Here is an 18111-nt window from a genome sequence, read left to right as displayed (position 1 = left end):
GGGTCCCACGGAGCTCTGGAGTCAGGGAGTCACTTTGCCTTAAATAGCTCTTGGTGCTGTTTGAGTTTACTTAAAGGGTGTGGGGCAGGAGGAGGCAGTGACTGTTGGGGTTTGAGAGGATTTTGGAGGACAGGTCTAGGGGTGGGGGTCCCTGAGGGGTTCAGGGCAGGCATCCCTGTGCGTGTGATGGACCGAGGGCAGGGAGTGCCGTACCACTGTCCCAGGCCACTGGGGCAGGAGGACTCTGCCTGCCCTCTGGGATTGTTCATTTCAGAGACCCTGGCCTCCTGGCAGTGAAGCTGCAGGTCTCAGTGCCTCAGAGATTTCAGGCTCCTCTCCCTGTCCACCTGGGAGAGGTGCGGGCAGACCCCGGAGGCTTAGCTAGTGGGGAGGAAGGGCTGGCCCATCTGCAGGTTGCCACAGCAACCAGCTGCTTCTTTCCCATAAGACTCCAAGCTGGGAGACAGCAGAGGGCCTCTGTGTTGACCCTCCAGGCCCTAAGACCTGATCCCAGGCAGGGGAACAGGTTCTAGGTTCTAGAGAGGGGCTGGTCCAGTGGAGGGTCGGGAGGGAGCTGCAAGAAGGCTCCCCGTAGCTCAGTCCAGGGGTCTCAGAGATCTGGGGGAGAAGGGTGGGATGGGGGGGTCTATTCTAGGGGTGCAAATGCCCCAGTCCCTGAGGAAGGGGATGCTCTGATGGAGAACAACACACATGCCACACAACCATGCAGACATCATACAGCACATGCAGCAGACATGCAAACACACCACACACACGATGCACACCACACATGGCACATGCATCAGACATGCAAACACACCACACACACCATGCACACCACACATGGCACATGCATCAGACATGCAACACACCACACACATCACATACACCACACACAGCACATACACCACACACAGCATATGCAGCATACATGCAAACACACCACACACACCATGCACACCACACACAGCACATGCAGCATACATGCAAACACACCACACACACCATGCACACCACACACAGCACATGCAGCATACATGCAACACACCACACACACCACATGCATCATACAAGCAACACACCACACACCTCACACACAGCACATGCATCATACATGCAAACACACACACACACCATGCACACCACATACAGCACATGCAGCATACATGCAAACACACCACACACACCATGCACACCACACATGGCACATGCATCAGACATGAAACACACCACACACATCACATGATACACACAACACACACAGCACATGCAGCATACATGCAAACACACCACACACACCATGCACACCACACATGGCACATGCATCAGACATGCAACACACCACACACATCACATACACCACACACAGCACATGCAGCATACATGCAAACACACCACACACACCATGCACACCACACATGGCACATGCATCAGACATGTAACACACCACACACATCACATGACACACACAACACACACACCATACAAGCAACACACCACACACATCACATACACCACACACAGCACATGCAGCATACATGCAAACACACCACACACCATGCACACCACACACGGCACATGCATCAGACATGCAACACACCACACACATCACATGACACACACAACACACACACCATACAAGCAACACACCACACACATCACATACACCACACACAGCACATGCAGCATACAAGCAACACACCACACACACCACACAGCATATGCATCATACATGCAAACACACCACACACAGCACACATGGCACATGCATCAGACATGCAAACGTACGACATACACCACACACCACACACCACACACATGCATACTGCTATAAACACACACACACACACACACACACACACTACACAACACAGACGGAGTCTCAGCCTCACAGGCCAGAGTCTGGGTTGGAGGAGGGCTCCCCTACCCAGCGACTCTGTCCCTGGGCTCTGCCCCTCCCATCCTAAGCTTCTCCAGCCAGTCACCTGGAACTTATCCTAAACCACCAGCTGACAGCCAGCCAAGGTCCAGGCCCAAGGTTCTGCCTCCTAAACACCTCTCTCTGTGGCCTTTTGCCCTCTCTCCCACCCCCGGATCGGGGCCTCTGCCATCTCTCTCCTGGACGATGAACTACAGTGGCCTCCGACAGGTCTCTTGGCCTCCTGCCTCCTCTGCAGCCTGGCTCCCTGTCACTTGCTGATGGCCCCTGCTGCCCTGGGATGCAATCCAAGTTTCTTAGGCCGCTGTGGCAGATGGCATAATTGGCTATAATTTTTCACTCCGCCCTGCATCCAGGCCCTCTGCCAGGAGACCGTTCCTCCTGCAGAAGCAGGAATGCGTGTCCTGGTCCTGAACTGGACTCACCCTGGGGCACGTGGGCGGAGGAGAGAGTGTGCAGGCCCAGGGCCTGGGCCTCCAGAGCTGGAGGGTTTTCTACTCTCCCCAGCACCTTTGCCATTGCCGAGGGAAGCAGTTCGTTCCTACCAGCCTCCAGTCCACGAAGGACAAGCAACATGGGGATAACCCAGACCCAATGACTCCAGCCAGCCAGCCTCCTGGCGGAGCCCAGATAAATTATAGCATTGCGTGCCGTCGAGATTTCACAGGTGCTTGCTAGCTGCAGGGGCTGACTGCTACGGGGCTCTGCACCCAGCTTCAGCCTCCTGGGCGGCCTGTATGTCACAGACTCTTGTCTGCCCAAGTGCCCCACTGTGGCCTCCACTTGTCCAGAAACGTTTAGTGAATACCCCCTCACTCCACATCTCCCAGTCCCCTGGGGAGGTGGGGTCAGAACTCAACTGTCAGGAAGATTGAACCAAGCCCTCACGTTGCTCCAGTTCCTCAGGCTTTGGGGAGGTGCTGGGCTCAGTGTCCTCTGAAGAGCTTTGTATTATTCTGTTTTCACGCTGCGGGTAAAGACATTTATGAAGAAAAAGAGGTTTAACGGACTCACAGTTCCACGTGGCTGGGGAGGCCTCACAATCATGGTGAAAGGTGAAAGGCACGTCTTACATGGCGGCAGACAGGAGAGAATGAGGGTCAAGTGAGAGGGGTTTCCCCTTTTAAAACCATCAGATCTCAGGAGACTCATTCACTACCATGAGAACAGTATGGGCAAAACGGCCACCCCATGATTCAATTATCTCCCACCGGGTCCCTCCCACAACACGTGGGAATTATGGGAGCTGCAGTTAAAGATGAGATTTGTGTGGGGACACAGACAAACCATTTACAGTCTCATTCTCCCCTCGCCTGACTTGGTCTTAGGAATTTAATGCAATAAGTCAAGAGGAGAACGGGAGAATTGCTCTCCAGAAGGCAGAGCATTTCCAGGGCGGGCTGTAAGAGTCAATGAGGAGTTCACAGGCTGCATCCCAGCCTGGGTTGGTGGGCTCTGGGGCCGCCTTCTTCCTCTATCAAGAACAATCCCCAAATGGGAGGGCTTTGGTGGCTGCAGCCGCGGCTCTGAGCAGAACTCCCAGGGCCCAAAGGGCTGGCGTCACACCTGCTCCCGAGTTTCTCACCTGGCAGTGGGGATGCCTGCGTCAATCAGAGAAGAAAGGTCCCAATGTTGCACAGTCCTGGGCACCTAGGAGCTCCTGCGGCAATGCTGGTGCTTTTCTCTTCATGCCATGGTGCTCAGGAGTTTCCTCTGACACAGGTTTTCTGTACTGACCTGTGAATGACCGCTGCTTTGGAGTCATTGCCAAGGGCAGAGTCATTGCTGGCCAGATGTAGGGGTGGTGCCCTCACCTGAAGGCCTGGGACATGCTGGATCCAGCCTGGGTCCCCAGCTGCGAGTCCACAGGGAAGATGCCCTTTATCTCTGTGGTCCCTGGGAGCCCTGGATCATGAGGATGGGGACCGGGCTGTAGATTTTCTCACCTCGGTCTGCAAGCATGAGCTCATCGTGGTAATCAAAGCCTCTCACAGAAGGACGCTCAGGGCCACATCAGGGGATGGGTTGGGGTGTTTGTGTGGCCCTGGGCATGTGCGTGCCCTTGCCCTCTGTCCTTTATGCAGACTAGAGTGGCTTATAGCTGGCCGTCCCCAGGCAGAACATCAGTGTCCAGAGTGGACTTAGACAAGACACACTCCAACCTCCCAATTTCCAGGTGGAGAGACTGAAGGGCAGAGGGGGACAGCAACAAGCTCACAGCCGGACAGAGAGGCTGGGGTTGGGATGGAGCTCCTGGCTGGGGAGGCCGTGAGTCTGGTCCTTGTGGGGACCAGCACATTTCTGGACCATCCTTGTCCCGGGACTTGTGCTCAGTTGCCTTCTTATTAGGCTGGGCCCTCCTGGGGGCAGGGGCTGGGCCCTGTTTCTCTGGGTCTCTTCATTGGTCCATCCTCCCATCCGTCAGTTGTGGTGGCACACACAGCTCCTGGCCACCCTGCCCATCCTGGTCCCTCTCCCCATTGCTCTCCTCTGCTGTCCCAGCCTCCTTGCTGCTCCTCTTCCTGCTGGAAACATCCCCGCAAACGGCCACCTCGAGTGACTGCATCGCTCCCTGGCACTGTAACACACATCTCACATATAGCTTATATACGCACCTCACATACTATAGCTTATCCACACACCCTACATATGATAGCTTATGTGCACACCTTACATATAGCTTACACATGCACCTTACATGTGATAGCTTACATGTGCACCTTACATACGATAGCTTACATGCACATCTTACATAAGATGGTTTACACACCCACACCAGGGCCCTCCATGGCAGGGTCTGTGCCTTGGACGTTCCTCATCCCACCCACCTTACCCCCGTCACCTCGAGACCCTAGAGTGTCTCCTGTCCCCTGCAGACAGCTCTGGCACCCGCCGGCCTCTGACTCTTCATCATCCTGGAAGCTGCCTGCTTGGAGGGACAGGGGCCTCTAGGGCCGGGCAGGTGTGGGTCTGTGTCTCTGTAAACAGGGCCCAGTCCAGTTTCAGGCTTCTGTGAGAAGGGTCTCACAGGCAACGTGGGCCGGGTACCTCTGGGGACTCGGCTAACTGCGACCCTATTGCCTGGCCCATTGCCTGGCCCATTGTCTCTGCAGCTTTGTGCTTTGTTTTAATTCTGTCTGGTCTCTGGGTCGGGGCCTTGGTGTGAAATGAGACTGGATCTCTGCCTCTTGGCAACAACGAGCAGAGCCAGGTGAGGATGGCAGCACAGTGGGCACTGCCAGGTGGGGGCTGGGGCGGCGGCTAGACAGCCAGGCCTCAAAATGCAGGCGGCCAAAAGACGGGAAGCAGACAGGAGAAATGGTGGGGGCGGTGAAATGGCCTCATCTGCACGTAGTTGGACTCTAAAGAAAAGGAGAGGGAGGGCCGGGCGCGGTGGCTCACGCCTGTAATCCCAGCACTTTGGGAGGCTGAGGCAGGTAGATAACTTGAGGTCAGGAGTTGGAGACCAGCCTGGCCAACATGGTGAAACCCCGTCTCTACTAAAAATACAAAAATTAGCCGGGTGTGGTGGTGGGCGCCTGTAGTTCCAGCTACCAGGGAGGCTGAGGCAGGAGAATCACTTGAGCCGAGGAGGTGGAGGTTGCAGTGAGCCAAGATTGCACTACTGCGCTCCAGCCTGGGTGACAAGAGCAAGACTCCGCCAGAAAAAAAAAAAAAAAAAAAAAAAAAGAGGAAAAGGAGAGAGAGAATGGAGCAGCGGCCGCCGAGGTGGCGCTGGCTGAGGGTGTGGTGGAACCAAGGACGCACATCACCTGCAGAGTCGGGAGGCACCGTGACATCCACACAACAATCTAAATCTAAGGATCCCCAGGGGAGCACCACAGTGAGACACTGGAAACCAAGACGAGGAGCAAGTCAGCACCTGGGTGGCTGGCACCCCCCCATCAGCAGCACGGGGTGCAGAGATATCACGGGGTGCAGATCTGTGGCCCTGGGGTGGCCACCCCCTTTCATAGCCACAGCCTGGAGGCCTGCAGAGGTGGCAGGTGGGGCACGGTGAAGGAATGGGGGTGCTGGGGCGGCCTCCCCCTTTCACAGTCACAGCCTAGAGGCCTGAAGAGGTGGCAGGTGGGGCAAGGTGAAGGAGCTGAGGTGCTGGGGCGGCCTCCCCCTTTCACAGCCACAGCCTGGAGGCCTGCAGAGGTGGCAGGTGGGGCACAGTGAAGGAGCTGGGGTGCTGGGGTGGCCACCCCCTTTTACAGCCACAGCCTGGAGACCTGCAGAGGTGGCAGGTGGGGCACGGTGAAGGAATTGGGGTGCTGGGGTGGCCTCCCCCTTTCACAGCCACAGCCTGAGGGTGGAGGAATTGGGGTGTCGGCTGCTCTCCTGGAACTGTGCTCCCCCCGGTTTTCCTGTTGCCTCATGTGACTGGCACTCGCTTTTCCTTCTGCCTGGAATGAGGGTTCCTGAGACAGACGCACGGCCCACGCCCCCATCTGCTTCCAGTCCTCACTCTCATCTCACCCTCTCCAGGAGCCCCACGCTGCCCACCAAGGCACAGTCACACAGGCCTCATTCCTGGCCCTTCCTACTTGGCCTTCAAGACTCAGCTCAAGCGTCTCGTCCTCCAGGAAGCCTCCCGGGTGCCCTCTGACCTCCTGCAGCCCTGGCGCTTCGCTGGGATGTGGCATGGGCCCTGGGTCTTCCACGGTACTTGGCTCTGCTAACAATCAGATAGATGTATTACACGTGTTGTTTCTACGTCTCATCAGATAGATGTATTACACGTGTTGTTTCTACGTCTCATCAGATAGATGTATTACACGTGTTGTTTCTACGTCTCCAGGGGAGTGCCATTCCATGAAGGTGGGGGGTTACTGTCTGTTGGTTGATTCTGACTTCTGAGGACCACCCAGAGCTGGTGTGCAGTACGTGTCTGGTGGGTCAGCAGGTGTGTGAAGCCATTTCCTGCCTTCTGCCTTCCATACATGACCTCCTCTGGGTCACACCTGAGGCTCCAGCTGAGATGGACCAGGGAATTCCCGTAAACAGGAGATGCCTAATGGCTGAATGAGCGCTGAGTGCCACGGAGGTGCTGAGGATGGTAGAGTGGGGCCAGGAAGGCTCTGGGAGAGGCTGGGCATGGACAGCTGTACACACAGAGCATCCAGGCTGGAAAATGGGATTGCAGAGGACATGGGCAGATCGTCTCCTAGAATCAGTTTCTTTGCAACGCTGCCGTGCTGTGCTGTGCTGCGCTCCAGCGTGCTGTGGTTCCGACGTACGCGGCCCCCAAACGTCACGGCTGCAGCTCGGCCCCCATGGGCATAGGGCTTGGAGGTGGTGCCCTCACGGATGGCATCCGTGCCTTTATGAAAGGGCTTGAGGGCGCAAGCTCCCCTTTCAGCCCTTCCGCCATGTGGGGAGGGGCTCTCCGGTGCCATCTTGGGAGCAGAGAGCAGCCCTCCGAAGAGGCTGTGATCTTGCCCCTCCCAGTCCGCAGCACTGTGAGCTGTGATTCCCGCTGTGGCGGCCTGCGGCGTCCGTCCCAGCCATGGGAGCCACGCAGGCACGCTCCCCTCAGTTCCTCATTCATTGCCTGGTCTGCAGTGGGGCTGGCTGGAGCGACTCTGCTCAGGGGTGGCGACAGCTGGGGCTGAGAGTGGGAGTTGCACTGGCTTAGCTCTTCCTGCCTGGGTAGGGCCTGAGGGCCGTACCCAGGAGGTCCTGCCTCAGCACTGCCTGCTCTGCCAAGGGCAAGGGTGGCCAGGTTCCCGTGCAGTGAGCTGGGGCGGGAGGGAGCAGAAGGGGTGCTCACCTTTGCCTCCCCTTGGTCGGGCCGGCCTCCTGCGCAGCACTGGAGAGCTCTGTCCCTGGAGGCACCTGAGGTCCCACTAGGGAGGGTATGGAGAGCAGATCGGGCCCGGGGAGGGGTAGTGCCTGAACAATCTCTTCGATGTGTGTTTTTGGATGATTTGATCACTGCTGTCCATTTTTGCTCTGGAGTATTTCTTTCAAGGCTGTGTTTGCTCCCCCGTCTTCGTGGCTATCATGTAACCACATGTGCAGGAAGCCTCTGCACCCAGCTCAGGGTTTCTCCGGGTTAAGCCTCCTGCCTCTTTTTCTTTTTGTGCCACCCAGGTCTTTCCTGCTGTTGAACGTGTCGTTTCACGCAGGCTTCGTGGACTGGGCTCATCCTTAGGCAGGGTTTTCAGGTGGGCGGTGGGAAGCCGGCATACCCTTCACCTGTCTGGAGTGTCTCGCTGTTGCTGTCTCGGCTGGCACGTGGGTACCGGCGTGTAACCCAGCACCACAGACTGGCGGCTTCACCAGCAGAGACGTACCTTCCCCCAGCTCTGGAGGCTGGAAGTCTGAGATCACGGGTTGTCAGGGTTGGTTTCTGCCTCCCCGGCTCGCACGTGCCGTCTTCTCCGCGTGTCCTCACAGGGCCGCCCCTCCGTGCCTGTCTGTGTCTTCATCTCCTCTTCCTGTAAGGACACCCGTCAGATTGGATTAGGGTCACCCATGTGACCTCACTGTATTAATCTCCGCTTTCGAGGCCCTGTCTCCAAACATGGTCACATTCTGAAGTCCTGGGACTGAGGGCTTTGACAGTTGGATTGGAGGCGGACAGAATTGCCCCAGACGGCTGAGCACAAAGGCCCCGGGTCACTGAAAGCTGCAGATGGGGAGAGGTGGCAGGGAGGGTTAGTATGACGGCCCTCCAGGACCCCAAGCCCCATGGTGGGTGGACCTCAGGCACAGGGTCCCCTGTGGGGGCAGGTGGCCTAAGGGGCCACTGAGTGGTGCCTTCACCCCGTTTGCCCAGCCTAGCTTGCCTGTCCACCAGTGGGAGAGGCGGCGGTGTGAGCTGTGGTCTGTGGATTGCAGGGATTCTGGTGGTAGGTTGGCGGGGTCTGTGTGAGGGCCACTTGACATGCCTCTTTAAACCAGAAGTGTTTTCCTAAACTCCTGGGTGAATGTCCCAGATGTTTCTTTTGTCTTACTTTAAGAAATGGCATTCATGGTTGGAGCTACAGATTGATGCCCAATGACAGTTTGGGCTCTGTCTCTTGTTTGCTATGTAGTATGCTTATATTTATTTTAATACAAACAACACATCATCGTATGTCCTCTTTGCCCCATTACTTTTATATTTCTAAGCGGTTGGCTTCTTTGTTTAAACTGTTATGATTTGTAGCTTCATTGCATTACGAGAAAGCAAGAGTGGTGTACATTTTGCATTTTAAATATTTACTTAGATTTACTTTGCATCTAAATGGTGGCAGTAGGCCTCCCTGTGCGAGGCGCTCCTGCCACGCCAGAGCCCTGCTCATCTTGTCATCCCACCCCTCGCTGGACTCATTTATTTCGGCCTTCAGAGCGGACCTAATCCCTTCCCCCGTATTTATAAAGATTTCCCTGTTTTTCAGGGTTTTTGCTGCTGTCTTGGTGAGCTGACAAATGCTGCTTACTGTGAGCGCTCCATCTTTATTTGCATATGTGAAGATTATAAAACGATCCCTGATGTAACAGTGAATACTTCCTGTCGTAAATTCAATTTTGCAATATTAATGTGTCAGCCCCAGCTTTCTTGACTTTTCTGTAGTCTGTGCTTCTTCTCATCTTTTCATTTTAAACCTTTCTGTGTTATTTTGCTTTATGAAGTCTCTTATAGGTGGTAAGACATTACACTGGTCTTTTTTTTTTTTTTTTTTTTTTTTTTTGTAACCAGAAATCCTTTATATTTAAATAATTTTACCTGGTATTTGGAATGAGCATGTCATATTGACCTCTCGTCCCTCCCTTCCCTGCTTCCCCCCTCCTGTCCTCCCTTCTTCCTTCCTGTCCCTCCCTTCCCCTCCCCTGCCTCCCTTCCCCACACTCACTCCTTCCCTCCCATCTTCCCTCCCATCCCTCCCTTCACTTTCCAGCCTCCCTTCCTTCTTCCCTCCCGTCCCTTTCTTCCCCTCCCATCCCTCTCTTCCCCTCCCCTCCCTCCCTTCTTCCTTCTCATCCCCTCCCTCCCTTCCTTCTTCCCTCCCATCTCTCCCTTCTCCTCCCTCCCATCCCTCACTTCCCCTCCCTCCCACCCACACCTCCCTTCCTTCTTCCCTCCCCTCCTTCCCTTCTTCCCTCCCCCCTCCCTCCCCCCTTCCCCTCCCCTCCCTCTCTTCCTTCCCCTCCCTCCCATCCCTCCCTTCCTTCTTCCCTCCCTTCCCTCCCTTCTTCCCTCCTGTCCCTCCATTCCCCTCCCCTCCCTTCCTTTCTTTTCCCTCCCATTCCTCCCTTTCCCTCCTCTCCCCTCCCTCCTTTCTCCTCCCATCCCTCCCTTCCTTCTTCCCTCCCATCCCTCCCTTCCTCTTCCCTCCTTCCCTTCTCCTTCCTTCTCCCTTCCTTCTTCCTTATAGTCCCTGCCTTCTTCCTTCTTGCCCCTCCCTTCCTTCCCCTCCCTTCCTTCTTCTCTCCCCTCCTCCTTTCCTTCTCCCTCCCATCCCTCCCTTCCTTCTTCCTTCCCCTCCCTTCTTTCTTCCCTCCCATCCTTCCCTCCGCTCCCTCCCTTCCTTTTTCCTTCCCATTCCTCCCTTCCCCTCCCATTCCTCCCTTCCCCCTCCCCCTTCCCCTCCCCTCCTTCCCTTCTCCTCCCTTCCTTCTTCCCTCCCCTCCCTCCCTCCCCTTCCCTCCTTCCCATTCCTCTCTTTCTTCATCCCTCCCCTCCCTCCCTTCCCTCCCTTCTTCCCTCCCATCCCTCCCTTCCTCTACCTTCCCTCCTATCCTTCCCTTCTCCTCCTTTTCTTCTTCCTTCTTATCAATTCCTTCCCCTCCCCTCCCTCCCTTCTTCCGTCCCATCCCTCCCTTTCTCCTCCTCCCTTCCATCCCTCCCTTCCTTCTTTCCTCCTCTCCCTCTTCCCTTCCTTCCCATACCTCTCTTTCTTTATCCTTCTCCTTCCTCCCTCCCTTTTTCCCTCACATCCCTCCCTCCCTCCCTTCTTCCCTCCCATCCCTCCCTTCCTCTCCCCTCCCTCCTATCCCTCTCTTTGTCTCCCTTCCCTTCCTCCCTTCTTCCTTCCCCTCCATCCCTTTCCCTCCCCTTCCTCTCTTCCCCTCCCTCCCTCTCTTCTTCCCTGCATCTTTCCTTGCTGGGTTTTGCTCTATTTTGTGTCTTGGAAAGGAGTCCATAAACAGCTGATGGAAAGCATCTGATAAGCAACCATAAACAACTGATGCTTATGGTTTCTCTTGAGTAAACCTAGAAACTGACCCTTTCAGTCTTAAAACTTGAGAAAGTTACATTTGTCTGATCTAAATTCTTTTCTCAGGAAACTAACCATCAGGCCCCCCAGATAGTATCAAGGAGCTGAAACTCACCAGGTCACTGCATCTGAACAATGAGATGGCTGACCTGCACCCATCATGACTGTCTAAGGGACCACCTGCTTCCTGTTGACCACCTCCTCTTCTTCGTGCCCTCCAATTCTTGTTTTTCTACATGTGGTTACTTTTCTTCCTTGCTCTGTAAACCCCTAAATTTAGCCAGTTGAGGAGATGGATTTGAGACTGAGCTCCTACCTCCTCAACTGTGCACCCGCATGAAGCCTTCCTTCTTCCTTGCAGTATTCATTGTCTCAGTGTTTGGCTTTCTGTGCAGTGAGCAACAAGACCAACATCAAACCCCTGGTGTTTCAGCCACATTTTTTCTGTCCACATATTTCTCCTTTTAAAATATCTGCAATGATTTAGAAGGCAAACATCATGTTTTTGAAACAGTCTTAAACTTATGTTTGTCTAACAATCAAAGATTAAACAATGACTTCTGACTCCCTTTTATGGAAAACAGAGAACTTAATGCTGCTCCTCCTTGTTATCGTCATCCCTTTCCTAAGTGCATTAATTTCCTCTGAACTTACAAACCTCATACTTCTTACTTGAAATTTTAAACCCCTTAAAGGTTTCCAATGTGTTCCACTTTGTTGGCATCGATATAACTGTATTTTAAATTTGTGTCAGCAGCAACCTTTCTCCCAAGAGTGTGAATGCTTTGATTCTCTTATTTTTAGCTGTTCCATCATTCCAGCCCAGTGCTTTCTAGGGTGACATCCCTGCTGTCCTGTTTGGTATTTTGGAGGATCCCATTCAAGCAGCTTTTACAGAAGAGGTGACAGGTGCAGCCTTCTGGAGCTTTTAGAAATGGCCAGAAAGTTCTCAGGTCCTGGGATCTCCCACACAGATATGCCAGTATCAGTTATCCCATGGTGTATTAGTCCGTTCTCACACTGCTATAAAGAACTGCCTGAGACTGGGTGATTTATAAAGGAAAGAGATTTAATTAACTCACAGTTCTTCATGGCTGGGGAGGCCTAGGGAAACTTACAATCATGGTGAAAGGGGAAGAAAACATGTCCTTCTTCCCCTGATGGCAGGAAGAAGTACTGAGCAAAGAGGGAAAAGCCCATTATAAAACCATCACATTGTGTGAGAACTCACTCTCTATCATGAGAAGAGCGTGAAGGTAACCACCGTCATGATTCAATTACTTCCTTCTAGGCCCCTCCCACAACACGTGGGGATTATGGGAGCTACAATTCAAGATGAGATTTGGGTGGGGACACAGCAGAACCATATCACATGGTCTGGGGGCATCCTTTATTTCAGTAGGGACATTTGAAGACAACTTAATTTTAGCTTATTTGAAGATAATCTGTTTACTTTTTTCCTCTTGGGAGCTTTTCTGATGCCCTGTTTTTCCCAAAGTGCAAACTTCAGTGTAGCACGACACCCTCTGGCATTATTGCTCTTTCTGCATTATTTTTTGCCCAGCATTTTCAATTTCTCCACCTGGAAAGTTTTCTTCTATTATGTTTTTGGATGCTACATCCACTCCCTTCTTCATTTTCTTCTCAGGAGCATCTGCTGTGTGTGGTTTGGTTCTGTAAGACCTTCACATCCTACCTGCCTCTGTTCTTGATTTTTCACTTTTATCTTTTAATTTCACTTGCAATTTGGAAGTATGTCTGAAATTTTTCTATTGTACCACGACTTTGCTTTTCTGCAGCTGCAAGTCTGCCATTTACACCGAAGATTTTACAGTGGCTGTTGTGTTTCTTGTTCACAGAGGAGAGTATTGGTCTTGCCTTGAGCTCTGAGGGAGAAATCAAGTTTCAGCCTTGCGAGTATGATGAAAGGGCTTCCACAGATAATGATTTTGTCCTGGTCAGCATTACCCAGCCTCCAGCGACAGACAGTTTTAAATCCTGATGAAATTCAACTTCCTGCCTCTGTGAAGGATAAAGCAGCAGAGTTACCAGCTCTTCCATTTTCCTTAATGAGTGTCAGGAGTTGTTTTAGTTGGCTCTCTTTGCCATAAGGAGATGCCACAGACTGGGCAGCTCCAACAGCAGACATTTATCCTTCACAGTTCGGGAGCCGAGGAATGCAGGATCTGGGGGCCAGCAGAGCTGAGACCGGCAGGGCAGGATCCATAGGCCAGTAGGGCTGACATCTGGGGAGGGCTCTTTCCTGGGCTGCGGGCGGCTGCCTTCTTGCTGTATCCTTACAAGGCCTGTCCTCTGAGTGTGCGTGAGTGGGGGGAGAGAGAGCTTCCTGGTGTCTCTTCTTCTAAAGACACTCATCCCGTTGGATTGTACTCCACCCTCACAATCTCATTTAACCTTAATTACTTCCTTAGAGGCACCAGCTCCAACTATAGCCACACTAAGGGATAGGAGTTCAACATATACATTTTAGGGGGACCGAAACATTTGGTTCCTAACAGGAGCTGAGCAAGATGCTCCTCAGGGAAGAAGAAACAGAGAGGAGCAGGTCACAGGCACCTGAGCCCCAGGCACTGTTATTGGTGGAGGGTGTTCAGTTTCTTGGTGTTTTGAACAAAGAATTGGACAAAATGCACAAACCAAGCAAGGAAAGAAGCAGAGATTTATTGAAAATGAAAGTACACTCCACAAGGTGGGAGCCGGCTGAGCACAGGTCTCAAGAGCCCGTTACAGAATTTTCTGGCATTTAAATACCCTCTAGATATTTCCCATTGGTAACTTGGTGTACACCCTATGTAAATGAGGTAGCGACTTGCAATCAGTCTGATTGAGAAGCCACCAATCAGAGGCTAAAGTGACGTGACAAAGGTGACACCCTATGCAAGCATCTGATTGGTTGTGAAAGCAACCAGAGGCTAAAGTTACAAAGTTACACTCCTGTGCAAATATCTGATTGGTTGCAGAAAGTTACTAATCAGAGATCGTTTCAATTTTCCATCTGCCAAGCAGAAAAGGAGGAGGGGTTTACAAAGGGAATAGCCCCTGGTCCTTTTGTTACTTAGATATCGAAAGTTGAGGTTTTCCTTTTGATTTAGCTCTAGGAAGTCAGCGGGAATTGGCCTCAGGTTCCCTGCCTCCAGACCCTATTTTCTTGCCTCAGTGCCGCTGAGCGAGTCTTTTGTTAGGGTCATGCCCTAAGACCTCACCAGCCTTTGACCTTCTCCTGGGCAGGAGCCTAAGGGCAGGGGGTGGGTCACAGACATTACATTCTCCTCAGGCAAATGCCCAGGACATGAGGACAGCCTGCCTTGGATAGGCTGCAGGCCCCTCTCCCTTTCTCTCCACTGCACCCACATCTAGGCCTCCTTTCCAAGGATCCAGAGTACTTTGGGTGAGGGGGAGGCAATGCATGTACAGTGCATGGAGCAGAGGCCAGGTCGTTGCCAATGCTTAATGCACATCAGCTATTTTTATTGTGAACTCAAACACATTTTTATTGGAGTATAAGGTGTGTTATAGACACACACACTGTTATGAGTGGAATAGTGTCCCCCCAAAAGATATGTTGTAGGAGGCTGGGCACAGTGGCTTACACCTGTAATCCCAACAGTTTGGGAGGCCAAGGTGGGAGGATTGCTTGTGGCTAGGAGCTTGAGACCAGCCTGGGCAACATAGTAAGACCCCCATATCTAAAAATAAAAATAAAATAAATTAGCCAGGCATGGTGACATGCACCTGTAGTCCCAGCTGCTCAGGAAACTGAGATGGGAGGATCTCTTGAGCCTAGGAGGCCAAGGCTGAAGTGAGCCATGATTGCACCATTGCCTTCCAGCCTGGGTGACAGAGCAAGACTCTGTCTCAAATAAATAAATTAATTAATAAAAAAGATATGTTGAAGCCTTAACCCCCAGTAATTCCAGAATGCAAGCTTATTAGTATATAGAGTTGTTGCAGATGTCATCAGTTAAGATGAGGTCGTATTGGGGCTGGGTGAAATTTCTGCCTCAGGTGACTGCCCCATTGACTCTCACCAGCAGCTGCAAGAGAGTTCTAGTTGTTCCATATCCTTGCTGACACTTATTATATTCTGTCTCTTTATTTTAGTCACTTTGGCGGGTGTGTAAGTGGATTACATTGTAGTTTTAATTTGCATTTTCCTGATGATTAAGGGTGTCAAACACTTTTTTTGTATATTTCTTGGCCATTTGAATTGCTTCTGTGAAGCATCTGTGCAAGTATTCTTCCCCTTTTCTATGGGACATCAATCTTATTTTTGTTGGTTTATATGAGTTCTTCATATGTTTTGGTTAAGAGTCCTTTTTCAGATATATGAATTGCAGTTCTCATAACGGTGTCTTTTGATGATGTGAAGTTTTTTGTTGTTGTTGTTTTGTCTCATTTGGTGAGACAGGGTCTCGCTCCATCACCCAGGCTGGAGTACAGTGCTGCGATCTTGGCTCACTGCAAACTTGACCTCCCAGGCTTCAGCAATCCTCATGCCTCAGGCTCCTGAGTATCTGGAACTACAGGTGTGCACCACCATACCTGGATAATTGTTGTAATTTTTGTAGAGACAGGGTTTTGGCATGTTGCCCTGTCTGGTCTCAAACTCCTGGGCTCAAGTGATCTTCCCACCTCGGCCTCCCACAAATGCAGGATTAATGATTTGTGTTTTGTTTAAGAAATCTTTGCTTAAGCTGAGGTCATGAAGATTTTTTTTGTGTTTTCCTCTAAAAGCATTATTGTGTTCCCTTTCACATTTAGATCTCCAGGCCATCTGAAATTTATTTTTGTATGTGGTGTGAGGCAGGGGTAAGGCTGCTTTCTTTTTTCTATTTGGATATCCAGTCAACTCAGCAATGGAAAAGACTGCACCCCTCCCCCCAGCCCCACACCTCAGCCTTTTCTTTGATATAGATCAGGTGACTGCATAGATGGCAGTGGCTTCTGGACTCTCTCTTAGGTTCTGCCCGTCAATCTGCCTATCCTTATACCAATGCCACCCTGTCTTAATTTCTTATTATTGTTTTCAAGGGTGATCTACTTGTTTGGTTCTCCTTGGTGGATCAGGTGGTCTCAGATACACTTTCCCCTGATTTTAGTTTCAAAACCTTGAACCATTTTGTTAAAACTCCATCATATCCCAGCTGTGTAACCTAGCCTTGGTTCATCTCATTGTACCATCTTTAACATAGAGACAGAAATTCCTATCTTACAGAGTCGCTGGGAGAATTAAATGAGATGATGCAGCTGTTGTGCTTGGCACATGGAAAGTGTTTAGTAAATGTTAGTGATTTTGTAGTTTAGTGGTTGGAAGTACAGTGCCTGGAGCTAAACTGCCTGGCTTCAAATCTTGGTTCCTTCACTTTGAAATGCATAACTTTGGTAGAATTACTTCATGTGGTCGTACTGTCTTTAAAATGAGGATACTTGTAGTGACCTCTGGAGCTCAGAATGTGGATGACGTGCACACAGCAGTTCTCAGCTTTATGCTCATGGGGGCAGACACAGATAATGACAATTTCCATGCAACACCTGGAGGATACAGGACCAGACACGCCGTCTAGACACACCTGTGACTCGCCTGCATGCGAGGTTATTCCTGCATGCCAGGGCACTCTGCTGGGAAGTGCTGAGTCCATATGTGTGAAGGACACTCCGTTTTCTGGCACGTGGTGGGCAATCACTCCATAGCCATTGCCTCTTAGAATCTTCCTCCTGCGGATCAGAGTGTCCTGGCCCCTGTGAGCTGGATTTTGATTTTTAGAAGCTGCAGTCCTTGTGCCTTATTGACAGCACAGTAAATCTTGTAAAATATATATATATATATATTCTTCTATTACGTGAAGCACATCTATTTGTGAGGAAGGATTTTCCTCTGAGCCCTTGGTCCCTTGCTCTTCTGCTTGTGCCACTGGTGTTTTCATAACCTCAGTGGTGATTTTTTTCTGAATATCACTGCCCCTCGTACACAGGTGGTCTGATTCTGCCTTCTGCCCCAGTGAGGGTGGGCTGAGCCCCCTTCCAGAATGACAGAGCAGGTGACTGCAGCACGCTTAGTGCAGGCTTTGTGCCTGATGGGATGGTGTCTCCTTGGGGATGTGCATCCCAGGCAGGTGCCCCAAGATGGCTCAAAGGGAGAGCCTAGAGCAGAGTCCACAGCCTTTCAAGAGGGACCCACCAGGAGGTGTCACCTCCAGGGCTCATTAAAGGGTGTCCAGGCTCTCAGATTTCCTTGGAAACCAGAAACTAAAGGCAAAGTTGGGGGAAGGGTCTTCTGGCATTTTCCTGAGGGAGCAGATGTGGGCAGGAGCAGCTTCCACCTCTGCTGCAGGGCTCCGCCGCTCCTGCCCGGCCGCCTTCCTGTGCCCCGCAACCTTCCCGCTCCCCTCCCAGCTCTGGCTCAGGCTGCCCTTCTTCTTGCTGGTCCCTTGCTCCAGTGCAGGGTTTCCCCAGCAGCTCTCCACGACCCGCCCAGGGTGACACGCCAGCGTGTGTCACCAGAGCTGCCCACGCACAGCCCTGTCATGGAAAGCAGTTAGAGCAAGCCTGGGGGGTGGGCCCTGTGGGCTGTGTGGGGGAGGGCGTTAGCATAGTGACTGTGATCAGCAGGCAAGATGGGTGGGTGGAGGCCCAGGAGGAAGGAGAAAGGAGCAGGGAGCAGCAAGACAAGGGGGGAGCAGCATGGGAGGGGGAGAATTGAGTGTGGGGTCTGGGAAGGACAGGAGGAGCAGGTGGGAGAGATAAGCTGAGCATGGGGTATGGGAAGGACTAGGGAGCAACAGTGTGGGAGGGAGAAGCTGAATGTGGGGTCTGGGAAGGACAGGGGAGGAGCAGCCTGGCAGGGGGAGGCTGAGAGTGGGATCTGGGAGGGATGGGGGGAGCAGCCTGGGATGGGGAGAAGCTGAACGTGGGTTCTGGGAAGGACAAGGGAGTTTC

The 18111-nt window shown here is 52.2% G+C and overlaps 1 protein-coding gene across 15 annotated transcripts in view; it reads right to left on the bottom strand.

Moving 5' to 3' along the window:
* LRPAP1 (LDL receptor related protein associated protein 1) overlaps positions 1-18111 on the bottom strand; it is a 768843-nt gene that overhangs the window by 95897 nt on the left and 654835 nt on the right. The window contains exon 1 of one of the 15 annotated variants that reach the window (XM_050792183.1): positions 14853-14856. The exons of 13 other annotated variants lie outside the window; for them this stretch is intronic. The gene's annotated coding sequence lies outside the window, so the exon portion shown is untranslated. Of the gene's footprint in view, positions 1-5836; positions 5841-14852; positions 14857-18111 lie in introns of those variants that run through there. One more of the 15 variants, XM_050792186.1, reaches the window with a different exon arrangement.

The sequence above is a fragment of the Macaca thibetana genome, chromosome 5 (genome assembly GCF_024542745.1).
Source record: "Macaca thibetana thibetana isolate TM-01 chromosome 5, ASM2454274v1, whole genome shotgun sequence".
NCBI lineage: Eukaryota > Metazoa > Chordata > Mammalia > Primates > Cercopithecidae > Macaca > Macaca thibetana.
Note: the sequence above shows the minus strand (reverse complement) of the source record. Positions and strands in the feature narration are given on the sequence as shown.